General features: G+C 39.6%; 1 protein-coding gene across 9 annotated transcripts in view; it reads left to right on the forward strand.

Annotated features, from left to right (window-relative positions):
• KLHL32 (kelch like family member 32) overlaps positions 1–13,459 on the forward strand; it is a 230,157-nt gene that overhangs the window by 121,928 nt on the left and 94,770 nt on the right. The gene's annotated exons all lie outside the window — the stretch shown is intronic.

The following is a 13,459-nucleotide window of genomic DNA, read 5'->3' on the forward strand; positions in this document are numbered from 1 at the left end:
GGGCAGCTGCAGCTCTCATGTCCTACTTCCTGTCCCCGACCCTCCTTGCCCACCTCACTACCCCTGGGCAGCAGAGTAACTCAACAACCACACACAGGGTTCACTACTGGGGGCCTGGGAGATGACGCTGGGAAGGGTCTTGATTTGAAGCAATGCTCTCTGGTTGCAGAAATGCATGAGAAGTTGGTTAGTCATTTAGGATTTCAGTAACAGTAGCTAACATATCATGAAGTCATACATAATTAATTGCTGCATGAACTTCCTGGGCAATAAATGCTGGAGAAATGATGAGTGATCTGTGCATTCTTGCCCTGATTTGCTAGGGTTTCAGGAAAGACTCTGCGAGGGGGAGGGAGAGAAAACTCCCATCCACCGAGCACCGATGCTTCACGTTTGGTCCTCACAACAACGCTGCACATTTTTATAGGCAAAAAAAAAATCAAAGATTTGAAATATACCCAGTTTTCCCAAAGTGACATAGCTGGTGAGTGATAGGCCTTTCTGATTCCAAAGACCTTTTTTTCCTTCTTGCATGAAAACCCTTTGTTTCAATAGGAAGATATGGGACATCTTAGGCAGATAGTACGGATGTGAATCTCATTTATTTTTCAGAGTTAAGTACTAACCCCCTACATTGAGATCCTCCCATTTATTCCACTCGTATGACCTTTAACTTGCATATATTACGGCATTATAACAACAGTGAAAATAAACTTTAAAAAATAATAAATCCACATAATTTAATTCTGTTGTCCTTGTGCACATGACATGTTATTAGTAAGTAGAAAAATCCTATTTTTTTCTGCCTAATTACGTTATTTCCTTCCTAATAATTTCTCTAATTCTAAATATAGCCTTTAGTTCTGTTACTCATTAGGTCATTTCCAAAGCTCTTTCTCATATATCATCTTATTTCATCCCCCCAGCAACCTCAGGAAATAGGAGCCAGTGTCTCCTAGGGAGACAGTGTGAGGAATGTCAGCCATGTTCACCTAAGGAGCAGTTCAAATACAGCATATGAAAGTTTTATCATTATCTCAGCATACTTAATCTAACAGTAAATGTTTAACTATTTTATCTTATTTTCCTTTCTTTTCTCCTCAATATTGTTGGGTGATATGGGAGACCTGTTTTAATCCCTTTCTGCAAGTAACAAATGGGAATAACATAGAAAGGTTACAAGACTTCAAAGGTGTGTGTTTGACTTGTGAAATTGAAATTACTTTTATTTGACATTTCTACATCAAATATTGCAACTTGTGCTTTCAGCATCATCACCTGTTTCACTTTTTCCATGGCAGGTAATAATTAATGATGTGTGTTGACAAAAGTTTAGTTATAGTGCTAATTATCATGATGCACATTAAAATACAGTATATATACTGTGTGTGTGTGTGTGTGTGTGTGTGTGTGTGTGTGTGTGTGTGTGTGTAAACTTAAACCTATAATTCTCTCTAAATGAGAATTCCAGATGAATGTTGGAAGTTAATGGGTATTTTTCCCTATCCCATCAGATGAACCTGTTGAGATACCAGGTGACTTGTGTGCACTTCGGAATTTAATTCTTGCAATTCATTATTTTGCTGAGGAAAATGTGGCTTGCAAACAGATGTATTTTGTGGACAGTTCATTTATTATTAGCCTGCTTGAGCAGTGGTTAGAATTTTCACTGTCTTTTCACCAATGTTTGCATTTCATTCTCTTATGTAACTTTCCTTTTCCTTTTTATCTGTGATGTTGCAAGATGGCCAACTTGTAGAAGGAAACTTGGACTATAAGGACTAAAGCCATGTGTATGCAGAAACCTTCATTATGTCACTCCTTTTCAAATATATACCCTGCCTCTCTTTTAGGATTATCAAATTACCAGAAGGGGTCAGTCTGCTTTCATATTTTGACATAGTCAAATAACTATACCTATTTATGATTTTTGGTATTATTGCTCAACTGATTTTTAATTTTCTATGGAATCATTTTATTGGGTATATAAAATATTTTCTGTTAAAATGAAAACTCTTCAGTGCTTAAAATGTACTTAGAAATTAAGACCCATCAACCAAGGCTAATATATTCTCCATTCTTGTTCTGTACTTTGCCCAATGAGGAGTTTGTGAAACCGTTTTCCTAAGATGTCTGGTATTGTTTTGTTGTTCTCAAATTACCATTATTTCAGAGATGTGGAGGGTAGAGCTCGGCTCTCAGTAGACCTCCTGCTGTCCTCCAGGGCACGTTAAGAAGCGTATGCCAGGAGAAGTGCTGGGTGGGCACTTCCTGAGCTCCTCACCACACCCCAAGCCTCCCTGAGCTTCCGCGGCCATCGGCTAGTGCATTGACCTGAAGCTTCTTCTGCACATGCCTAGATGCCGCTGCTCCCCTCCCCCCCAGCCAAGGGAAGGGGCACTTTGAGGCCACTGTGTGGGCTCCTTTCTCTTGCTTTTCCTCTGGCAGGCTGCTGAGGGCCGGGACCCCACACCACAGGAGCAGTGCCCCTCTTGTCAGTGAGGACAGCCATCAAATTAGCTTCCCAGGCTGTGAGGCCTTCCCCGTATTCATTTTTGGCTCCAGGCCCTCGAATCAGGCCTGTCATTGAGAACACACATGTTCTCCGTGCATGTTGCTGAGATTAACTGGTAGCCTGACAATGAAAGCAGCTAAATGGTTTGGGGTGGGGTGAGTACAAGGGGAATGGCTCCAGTAATAGCCCATCATCCCAAGATGAGGGATTTACAGACAACTGCTCAAGTTTGCATCCTTTCTCACTTGCTTTGCAATGAAATGCTGTAGGACTCTGTCCTGTGTAGCCTGTCGTGTTATATATCATTAATAACCATGACCTGTCAGACTTATCTGCTGAGATTCAGTCCCAAATAAAGTGTGAATGCTTCTTTCCCTTTTCCTCCCTCTGCTCATCTTCCTTGTCCATTGTGCTTTTTAAAAATTTTTTTAAATTTAAATTTTTTAAATTAAAAAATTTTTTAAAAATTTCATCAGAAAGATGAACCAATTCATTAAAGAGCAATATTTGTGTATAAAAAGGGCTCAGTAAAATGTGTAAATTTTCTTGTTTTTCAGTGTATGCATGTTTACATGAATGTCATTCACTATGTTAAATCTTGTAAAGGAATCTCTGCAGACCATCCTCAGAGAGATGGGCTATGGATATAGAGATTCTGATGTGTCTACTGATTTACCGAGTCCCTCAGATAAACATTACAAACTTTTTGAGTACAGTTTGTTTTCCCAAACTTTGATTTTTTTCTAACCTTTTTAAAAATTAGCTTCTGAACATCTGTACCTAAACATCACACAGGCAATTCAAACCTAACATGAGAAAACCTGCCCTTTTCTCTGTTGATGGTACCATCGATGTGTTAGTTGTCTAGAAATTTGGACATAGTCTCAGGCCCCTTCCTCACCACAGTATCCAATCAATTACCAAGTTGGGTTGATGCTACCTACCAAATATCTCTCAGACCTGATTGTTTTCTCCGTTGCTAATTTTCTGACCTTTCTTTAGACTCTCACCATCATTAGCTATATGTTGTAACAGTTCATAATTTCCTCCTAAGGGGTCTGCTTGTTTCTATCCTCTATCTATGCCAAACTATAGTCCCCAGAGCCATCATTATCTTTCCCAGGAAAGAGAACCAGCATTTATTGAGAGCTTATCTGTATTGAGTGTTTTGCACAAAGATTCCCATTTCTCCTCTGCTAAGCAACCCCTTAAGGCAGGTGAGAGTTCTTTTATTTTTACAGGTGGAGAAACTTAAATTCAGAACTAGGATGTTGATCGGATTTGGAAATGTCTGTTAGCTCCCCTAATGACCATTTGGCAGCATCATTTCACCTGCAGAAACTCTCCAAGGCCAGGCCTGTTCTTTCCCAACCTCATCACCAGTCCTCATGCCTTTCCTAGTCTGCTCTGTTCTGGACCCTAAGGCCTTCCTTTCGTGTTGGAACTTGTCATTGGGAGGGAAGACTAGGTGCTAGAGGTCCTGAGTGACAAGCAGAGCCTTCAGTCATTGCCTTCAGATTGTACCAAGGGTCAGGAGTAGGCAACACAGACACACACACACAGACACACACACACACACACCACCCTTCCAAACCGTCCCCTTTCATAAGATCGGGGTACTGGCCACTGGACTTTGTGTTGTATCCCCTGAAAGTGATATATTAGGAGATACACATGCTTTGCTGAAAATGTCTTTTTTTGTAATTAGCTTTCAAAAAAAAAGTTTGTACATTTTGTACTCTCTCCCCCAAATAAATGCTATATCCTATTATTTGATTAGCAAGTTTTCTTTTTGTTTGCCAAGTATCGGCCTTTATTATGAAATGCAATTTAAATATATTGACAAGAAAGAACCCTCACTAGACTTTCTGAATAAGACCACCAAAGGGGTGAATTAACTCCTTTTGATAGGAATATACTTTTAGTATCTACTCCTAGGCAGCAGGTGGCAGTGTGAATCCACCAGAATTCAGTAGTTAATTTAAAGCAAAAATCAGAAAAAATGAAAAGAAAAATTATTTATTTTGCAACATATTAGTTTTCTGACCTAATCAGTAAAAAAGTCATTATTCACACCACACTGGGCAATATGCCTTGTAATTTTTAACAAATAATAGGAAACTGTTAATGTGTTCACAGGAAATACAGTTTTGTCTTGGGCTGCTATGGTCATTTATCACTGCACTTTGTGAAATCACTCATTTGTTCTAATTTGAATGTAAATGACTCTAAGGTTTTACAAATAAGGTGACAGACTCACATAAATGTAATTGCAGGGTTCATCTCCCTCCTTTTATATATCACTCATTAGGTTATGAATTAAATACATCGTATTAAACCAGGGGCATGTCCAATGATGATATTGTAATGGCAAATTACTCTATGCTATTAGAAGTGTATTTTTTATTCATGGACATTAATTTGTCATTAAGCAGCATTAGTTTAGCACTTTTATGGGGAAGACGTGACCTGAAAGAGGAGACGTGCTGCTGTGATGTGAGAGGAAAGGGAGAGGAGTGCTCTAGGTAGAGCATTGTATCACTGTAACGAAAACGGGGGTCGGGGGGGGTTCTATTCTGTTTTCATTTGTTTTTGTTTTCTGCTTTTACAAGCATAAAAGATCATTTCCCCAGATTGAAGGCGTTTTTCTGTTTACAGTGTGCACATTTGGATCGTCTCGTAGAGCAAAGCCAAAATTCTTACTATTAATCATTCAGAAGCCAAGTAAAGGGAGCAGGAGGGAGGAAGTGACTTCCTGCCCTAAATCTCCCTCCTCTCTGACTGATGCTTATTAGTCATCCCTTGTCTTCATTTAGTTTTACACTAAATGGGCTACCATGAGAATTAGTCATTTTCTCTCTTCAGTGAAGGTACAAAGGTTTAAAGAATGTTATTCTCTCATGAGGGTATTAGGAAGAATTCTGGGTATTTCTGGTTTTTTTTTTTTTTTTTACATAAATGGTGATTTTACTGTTCTTTTACTTAGAAAATATTTTTTTCCTTTCAACTCTGAGAAACACAGGATCCTTGAAATAGCTTCGCAGAAGCAGAAAGTATCTGAGTGCTGCTTTTGCATAAATTTCCTCATGGGCTTACTGTGGTTGGAAATTACCCACCCCAGTTAGGGACTCTTGAAGGCAGGGGTCATGCCTTACATCTCTTTATATCTTACCCCCTCCCTCCCATCGCATCACAACAACTCAGTGTCTGTATTGGTCAGCTTGGCCTGCTATCACAGCAACATACCACAGACTGGGTGATTTAAACAGATATTTATTTTTCACAGTCTGGAGGCTAGAAGTCTAAGATAAAGGTGCTAACCTGGTCAGGCTCTGATGAGGGCTCTCTTCCTGGCTTGCAGATGGCCACCTTTTGGCTATGTTCTCACATGGCAGAGAGAAAGAGACAGCAAGCTCTCTGGTGTCTCTTCTCCTTTTTTTTTTTTTTTTTTTAACTTATTTATTTTATTTTGGCTGTGTTGGGTCTCCGTTGCTGTGTGCAGGCTTTTCTCAGGTTGCAGCGCGTGGGCTTCTCACTATGGTGGCTTCTCTTGCTGCGGAGCAGGGGCTCTAAGTGCGTGGGCTTCAGTAGTTGTGGCACACAGGCACAGTAGTTGTGGCTCACAGACTCTAGAGCACAGGCACGGGCTTAGTTTCTCCACGGCAAGCAAGACCTTCCTGGATCAGGGTTCGAACCCGTGTCCCCTGCATTGGCAGGCGGATTCTTAACCACTGCGCCACCAGGGAAGGCCCTCTGGTGTCTCTTCTTATGAGAACACTGATCCCATCCTGAGGGCCCCACCCTCATGACCTCATCTAAACCCAACTGCCTCCCAAAGTCACATCGCCAAATACCATCATACTGGGACTTAGAACATCAGCATATGAATTTTGCAAGGACACAGTTCAGTCCATAGCAGTGTGTGTTGAGGGAACGAATGGTGCATCCATTCAGTCATTTGTTTCTTGCTTAAATATTGAAATTTTATATTATGGGAGGAAAATACGTTAATAAGTCAGCCTTACATTAGTTTTACCCATTGAATACAGTTCTTTTGAAGTTGAAAATACTTTCTATGGGGATTGCATTTGGCACTGAAGATCTTGCATATTTTACAGTATTTCTTAATAGGTTATCATTTTTTTAAACTAAGTAATACTACAATGACTTATAGGAGGTTATCTCTTCCAAACAATGTATTATTATAATTTTAATTATTAAATTAGCAGTATCTCCTAAATATATAATATATAGTGGGTGCTCTGAATAGAATAATTTATCCTCAAGGTTGAGAAATTATAACTTATCCTCGTTTTTCTGCACTGCTGAGCTAGTTTTTTCCCGCATTAGATAAGACAAATGATTATACCAACATATATATTGAATATGCCCCTAATCAAATACACTGAGTGCTATTCCACAGTTCACTAGAGCTGATACTCTTGTATTTGGAGAAGGTTAAAGTACGAATTTTGGAAAATATATTACAAACAGTTTAACCTTTCAGATTTTTTTTAAAGTCAGTGAAAATGATCAGAAAGGGTAGAAATGTATCAGCCCTACTAAATCATAGCCAGCTACTAATTATTTGTTCTAATCATGAGCATTTGCTATCTGGCATGGGTGATCCAGAATATCAAAATTTTCAAATATCATTAATATTTGGCTCTAAAATATATCATAAGTTTTTTAGCAGCCATTTTAGGATCCCAGTTAATCTTTTCATATGCTATTATCTTGGCTTTTCTTCCCTAAGCCCACACCGAAGGATATCAGTGACAGCCCAGAGACACACTGGCTGGCCAAGGAAGTCATTTTGGCATTTAAATTTGTTATGTGGGTAATCTAGGGTTCACTATGTCTTCCTTGTTTGTGAGTTTTTAAAGACAAGAAAGATTGTCTTGAAGGATTTTTCTAATATTAGTAATTTCTATTCTAAGCTAACTGTTGTGTGGTGGGCAATTTTAAAATCACTTTCAGCCTATTTTTCTCAAAAATAAGATGTTTCCAATATTTTACTAATGCTAGAGTTCAGAATCAATAAACAAAGCAAACAAAATCAATCTCACTTAATTCCATTATCAATACTTGAAATTAGGGGCATTAAAAGAAAATCTATGTTTCATTTAAGATATTCATCCTCCTGTTCACCCTCCACCTGCAAATATTTCTGCCCATAGTTAAATGTCTGCCCTATTCTCTAAGGCTAAACTGCCTTTCAGCAACTTGATGCATCAGGTACCTCCTGTGTTTCCCATGGTTCCAATGTCTTCTCCACTGGCACCTTCCTTTCATTTTTAGAATAGGATCAATAAGATGGGAGAAACTTTTCTTCTTTTCTCATGATCACAACTCGCTCCTTCCATTCACTACCAAACTGGGAACAGTGTCTGCACTTCCTTACCTCCTATTCATTCTTCAGTCCTATTGAACTCAGTCCTCTGCCTTCATTACTCCTCAAAGGCTGTTCCAATAAAGGTCCCCAAAGCTTCTAATCGTCAAAGGCAGTGGGCCTTTTATGGTCTTTAATGTGACCACTCTACAGCCTTCTGACAGTGGTTATTAGCTCCTTTCTTTCCTACACTTCTGTTTTCTCAAGACTCTCTCCTGTTCTCCTTCTACTTCTTTTCAGTTCCTTTACAAACTCTTCTTCCATCAGCTCTGTGAATATCCCTCTGGGTACAGTGATGCCATGTGGGTGCTCTTCTCTTCTGCTCACCATCACTCTCTTTCATCCACATTTGGAGGATTGCAGTCTCCTCTCCTGAGCGCCAAGCTCTGTGTTCAGCTGTTTCCACTTGGCTGGCATCCACATGCGTCTCAGTTCAGTCACCCAGTCTTACTCACCTGTTCCTCCTCCCACTCTTTGTTAAGGAACCATTATCCTTGTAGTAACCCAAACCAGAAACCTTGGCATAATCTTGTGTTGCTCCATGATCTCATGAATCTCAATACATTCTATTGGTTTAGCCTTTTAAGTTGTTCTCACATATGCCTTCTTGTCTTTCTTCATTGTCACTGCCATCATTCAGATCTGGATTATTTTTCCTAGATGTGCCTGCAGTAGCTCAAATGAGCTTCCTGTCTGTTGACTAAGGCTAATCAATACTTTGCTGTATAACCTAAGTTATTTTTCCGGCCCACAAAACAATTTCTTTCCCTAAAACACAAGCTGGATCCCTGTCTCCTGGTTACAAACTAGGTTTCTAACCTTGTCCTTTTAATTTCTTGTCTCCTTCATGTGCCCTATTCTTACTGTATCCAAGGATATAGCATGTTTTATCATCTCTAAGCCAACTGCCTAGTCAGCATTTCCTCTTGGATATCCCACAGGTATATGACCTTTCTGAGTGTTAACCCAAGCCAGAAACCCAGGAGTCATCCTAAAATATTCCATCTCCTTGTGCTACACATAGGCTATCACCAAAACCTTTCAATTCTACCTCCCTAACTTTTTTTTAAGACACTGTTTTTAAAGAGTAAGTTTTGGGTTCACAACAAATTTGAGAGGTAGCTACAGAGATTTCCCATGTACCCCCTGCCCCCATATATGAGTAGCCTCCCCCATTATCAACATCCTCCACCAGAGTAGGTACATTTGTTACAATTGGTGGACCTACTATCACATCACTATCACCCAGAGTCCACAGTTTACATTAAGGGGCACTCTTGGTGTTTTACATTCTGTAGGTTTGGACAAAGGTGTAATGACATGCATCTACCATTACAGTATCATACAGAATAGTCTTACTGCCCTAAAAATCCTCTGTGCTCTGCCTGTTCATCCCTCCCTCTCGTCCTCACAATGCCTGGTAACCACTGATCTTCTTCTATCTCCACAGTTTCATCTTTTCCAGAACATCATATAGTTGGATTCATACAGTATGTAGCCTTTCCAGATTGGCTTCTTTTGCTTAGTAATATGCATTTAAATCTCCTCTATGTCTTTTCATGGCTTGATAGCTCATTTCTTTTTAGTGCTGCATAGTATTCCATTGTCTGGATGGACCACAGTTTACTTACCCCTTCACTTACTGAAGGACGTCTTGGTCACTTCAAGTTTAGGCAATTACGATTAAGCTGTTACAAACATCTGTGTGCAGGCTTGGATGAACACCCTTAACTTTTTAAATCTCTCTCATTCTCTCTATTTCTATTTCCACCATCTTAATTCAAATCCTAAATACTTATTTCCTGGGCTAAAGAAACTTCCTGCTAACCAATGGACCTACCTGCCTTCACTCCTGCCTCACCCCAGTGCCTCCTTCAAAACAAGGTTCATTCCTCTTGAAGTGGTTCACAGGTTCCATTTTTATTATGAAACTTCCTATCGCTTTAGCCTTCTTTTTTTTTTAAAAAAAAAAAAACAAGTTACTACCCACATGCTATACCACAATCATTGTGAACTCCATGCATGTTCCTGTGCCCAAACCTCTGTATGAAGCCTTCTTCTCCATGGATTATTCTTCCCTCGTTATGCCACCCTATGAGTTCCTCTTTAACCTGCAAGTAGTTTGCTCATGTGTTATAGCTCCTCTTCCAGAGCTGCCTGATAAATCCACCTAGTTGGAGTTGGATTTCCCTCCTCTTCATTAATTACAGGCATTCTTCCAGAGTGCTGATCACACCATATTATTTGTATTGATTTACTTATCTATCTCCCTGTGATATAAGTTCTTGTCCCAGAGTTGTGTGACCTTGGGCAATTTACATAACCTCTTTGCCCACAAATACAGATGTGATACAGATACGATACCGTATATACAATGTACATCTTAAGAGTGTTAGAGTGTTTGTGAGATAGTGCATGCAAAGTATCCTATAGCATAGTATCCTACACGCAGTAGGTACCCTGAAAACCAGAGCCAGTAGAATTGCATGCTTCACTTGTGAATTTCTCTATTAATTCCACAGTTAACCTTCCTACCCACTTCCGTCACTCCTGTCTTTCTTCATTCCTGGAAATGTCACAAACTTTACTACCTACTTCCAATCAACAGCATATTGGACCAGGCTGTTCCTGAATATTTTGGAAATAATAACCATTCTGTAAAAGGTATTTTTCCTCTGTGCCACTTCTCTTAGCTTTTGTAGAAGTGCCTGTATTGTTTTAGAAAAAAAAAGTCACAAATAATTATATGAACCATCACTTTCTCCCTGTCTCTGATAAGTGAAAACATCACACTGAAATTATACTTTAATAAATAGCAAAAATTGATGCTTTTAAAAGCAACATAATACTTGGTGTTGCTACTTTTTTATTTATTTATTTTTTATTGGAGTATAATTGCTTTACAATGGTGTGTTAGTTTCTGCTTTATAACAAAGTGAATCAGTTATACATACACATATATCCTCGTATCTCTTCCCTCTTGTGTCTCCCTCCTTTCCACCCTCCCTATCCCACCCCTCTGGGTGATCACAAAGCACCGAGCTGATCTCCCTGTGCTATGTGGCTGCTTCCCACTAGCTATCGGTTTTACATTTGGTAGTGTATATATGTCCATACCATTCTCTTACTTTGTCCCAGCTTACCCTTCCCCCTCCCCGTGTCCTCAAGTCCATTCTCTAGTAGGTCTGTGTCTTTATTCCCGTCTCGCCCCTAGTTTCTTCATGACCATTTTTGTTTGTTTGTTTTTTAGATTCCATATATATGTGTTAGCATACGGTATTTGTTTTTCTCTTTCTGACTAACTTCACTCTGTATGACAGACTCTAGGTCCATCCACCTCACTACAAATAACTCAATTTCATTTCTTTTTATGGCTGAGTAATATTCCATTGTATATAAGCAGCAACCTAAGTGTCCATCAACAGATGAATGGATAAAGAAGATGTGGCACATATATACAATGGCGTTGCTGCTTTTAAATAGGAAGTTTTGTTTTATTGTTTCCCCTGCCCTTCCTGTAAATAAAACTTATTGCTGCATCCTCATATACAGAATTCAAGGAGAAATTGGAAAAACCTTTTATTTCTAGCTCTAGTGCATAGTAGTTGCTTAGAAACGCATGTTTGTTTGCATTCCTTCTACATGTGCCAAGAGAGTTCCCTGTGATAGGAATTTTCTGTAATACAGTTGCATGGTATCCTAAGTTCCCCGACTAGGGGAAATACAGGCAGTGGATTTGTTTAACAGAAGAAAGATCTAAGTTAGTCCTTACAAGGAGACTGCTGTCCATATGGCTCCCTCTCTCCAGGTGTCTTTCCTTCCTAGACATCTCCCCCACCCCCTTTCTCACTCTCCCTCCACAAATCTCCTTTAGAGCAGGCTGCCGACCTTTTCCTTGCTGCCTTTCGAGGGACACGTGCTCAGGCCCTGGGAAATGACTGCTTATCTGTGTCGTTAGTTCAGCTTCAGGTACTGTGGCCTCAGCCCCATACACTGAGTATAATGTTTGCCCACTTCAGAGTCTGGGATGAGGGACTGGGGTCATGCATCTTGTTCCGCTGTAAGAATATATTTATGCAGGTTAGAGTCATTTTTTTCTTCACTCAAATGTGTACTCTGTATCAGTGGTTCTTAAACTTGACTCTGTGTGGAATCACCTGAACAGCTGGTTAAAGCAGACTGCTGGGCCCTACCCATAGAGTTTCTGATTCAAGAGGTCTGAGGAGGAGCCTGAGAATCTGCATCCTAACAAGTTCCCAGGTAATGCTGATGTTACTGGTCTGGGGACCACAGTTTGAGAACCACTGCTTCAGATACTCTTGCCACCTCATTCACATCGGTTACCAGCCTGTTAAGTCACTGATATTCAGATTTTGAAAGTGTCATAATATCTAGATAAATTTGAACTGGTCATGGGCTTCCCTGGTGGTGCAGTGGTTGAGAATCTGCCTGTCAATGCAGGGGACACGGGTTCGAGCCCTGGTCTGGGAAGATCCCACATGCCACGGAGCAACTAGGCCCGTGAGCCACAAATACTGAGCCTGAGCCTCTGGAGCCTGTGCTCCGCAACAAGAGAGGCCACGATAGTGAGAGGCCCGCGCACTGCGATGAAGGGTAGCCCCCACCTGCCGCAACTAGAGAAAGCCCTCGCACAGAAACGAAGACCCAACACAGCCAAAAATAAAAAAAAATAAAAAAAAAAAAATTGAACTGGTCCCAGTTATAAATATATGAAAAATTTACATTATATATAAATATGTAAAATATTGATATTATATATCCTGCATAGCATCCAAAATATAAAAAGCCAAAACAATGAAGACTTGAAACAGAAAACCTTACCAGTCTTCATTCTTATGTATAATAATGATTAAGACGAAAGTCTACGTGGATAACTGAGAGATTATTGAAATTCTGCAGAATTGGGCTAATTTTCAGCAGCTGACTTTGGGTAGCAGAACTAAGTAAGGGAATATACCAGAATTACTTCCAGGCTCTACTATTCTTTAAAAAAATTTTAACCTGATTTTGCCTCTCATCGTTCAAAAAAGGTTTGTGATTATTGCAATTTTCGTTTTAAAGCTCCAGTTGCTCAGATGGACTATTTTTGATTAAAGAAAGAAAAGTATACATTAATTTCCTCTTTATAGTCCATAATTCAGTGGTAATCACCTGATGTGCTGAGACAGCTCTAGTAAACTTTGCAATAGCATTTTGCAGCACATCGTGACTGGGGCCAGAATTATTAGTTGTTGATGATGCCTGTGTCTCTGTGCTTCCTTCATACTGGATTTCCAGCTTACTAGAGACTTTCCCAAGGAACAATATAAAATCATTCATGAGCCTTGGATATTATGAATACAGTTGATTATGAAAATGTACTAGTAACCTAATTGTAGAATTCCTCTGTTATACAGCACAAATATATTTAAACAGGCCTTCAAAGACTCCAAGAATTAGAGCATGCTGGGTTTTTTTCTTGTATTTTTGAATTGCTGCTAATGTTTTGTTTTAGTTTAATCACACTGTATCATATGCATATTTGTATCAAT

This window comes from Globicephala melas, chromosome 14 (assembly GCF_963455315.2).
Source record: "Globicephala melas chromosome 14, mGloMel1.2, whole genome shotgun sequence".
In the NCBI taxonomy this organism is placed as follows: Eukaryota; Metazoa; Chordata; class Mammalia; order Artiodactyla; family Delphinidae; genus Globicephala; species Globicephala melas.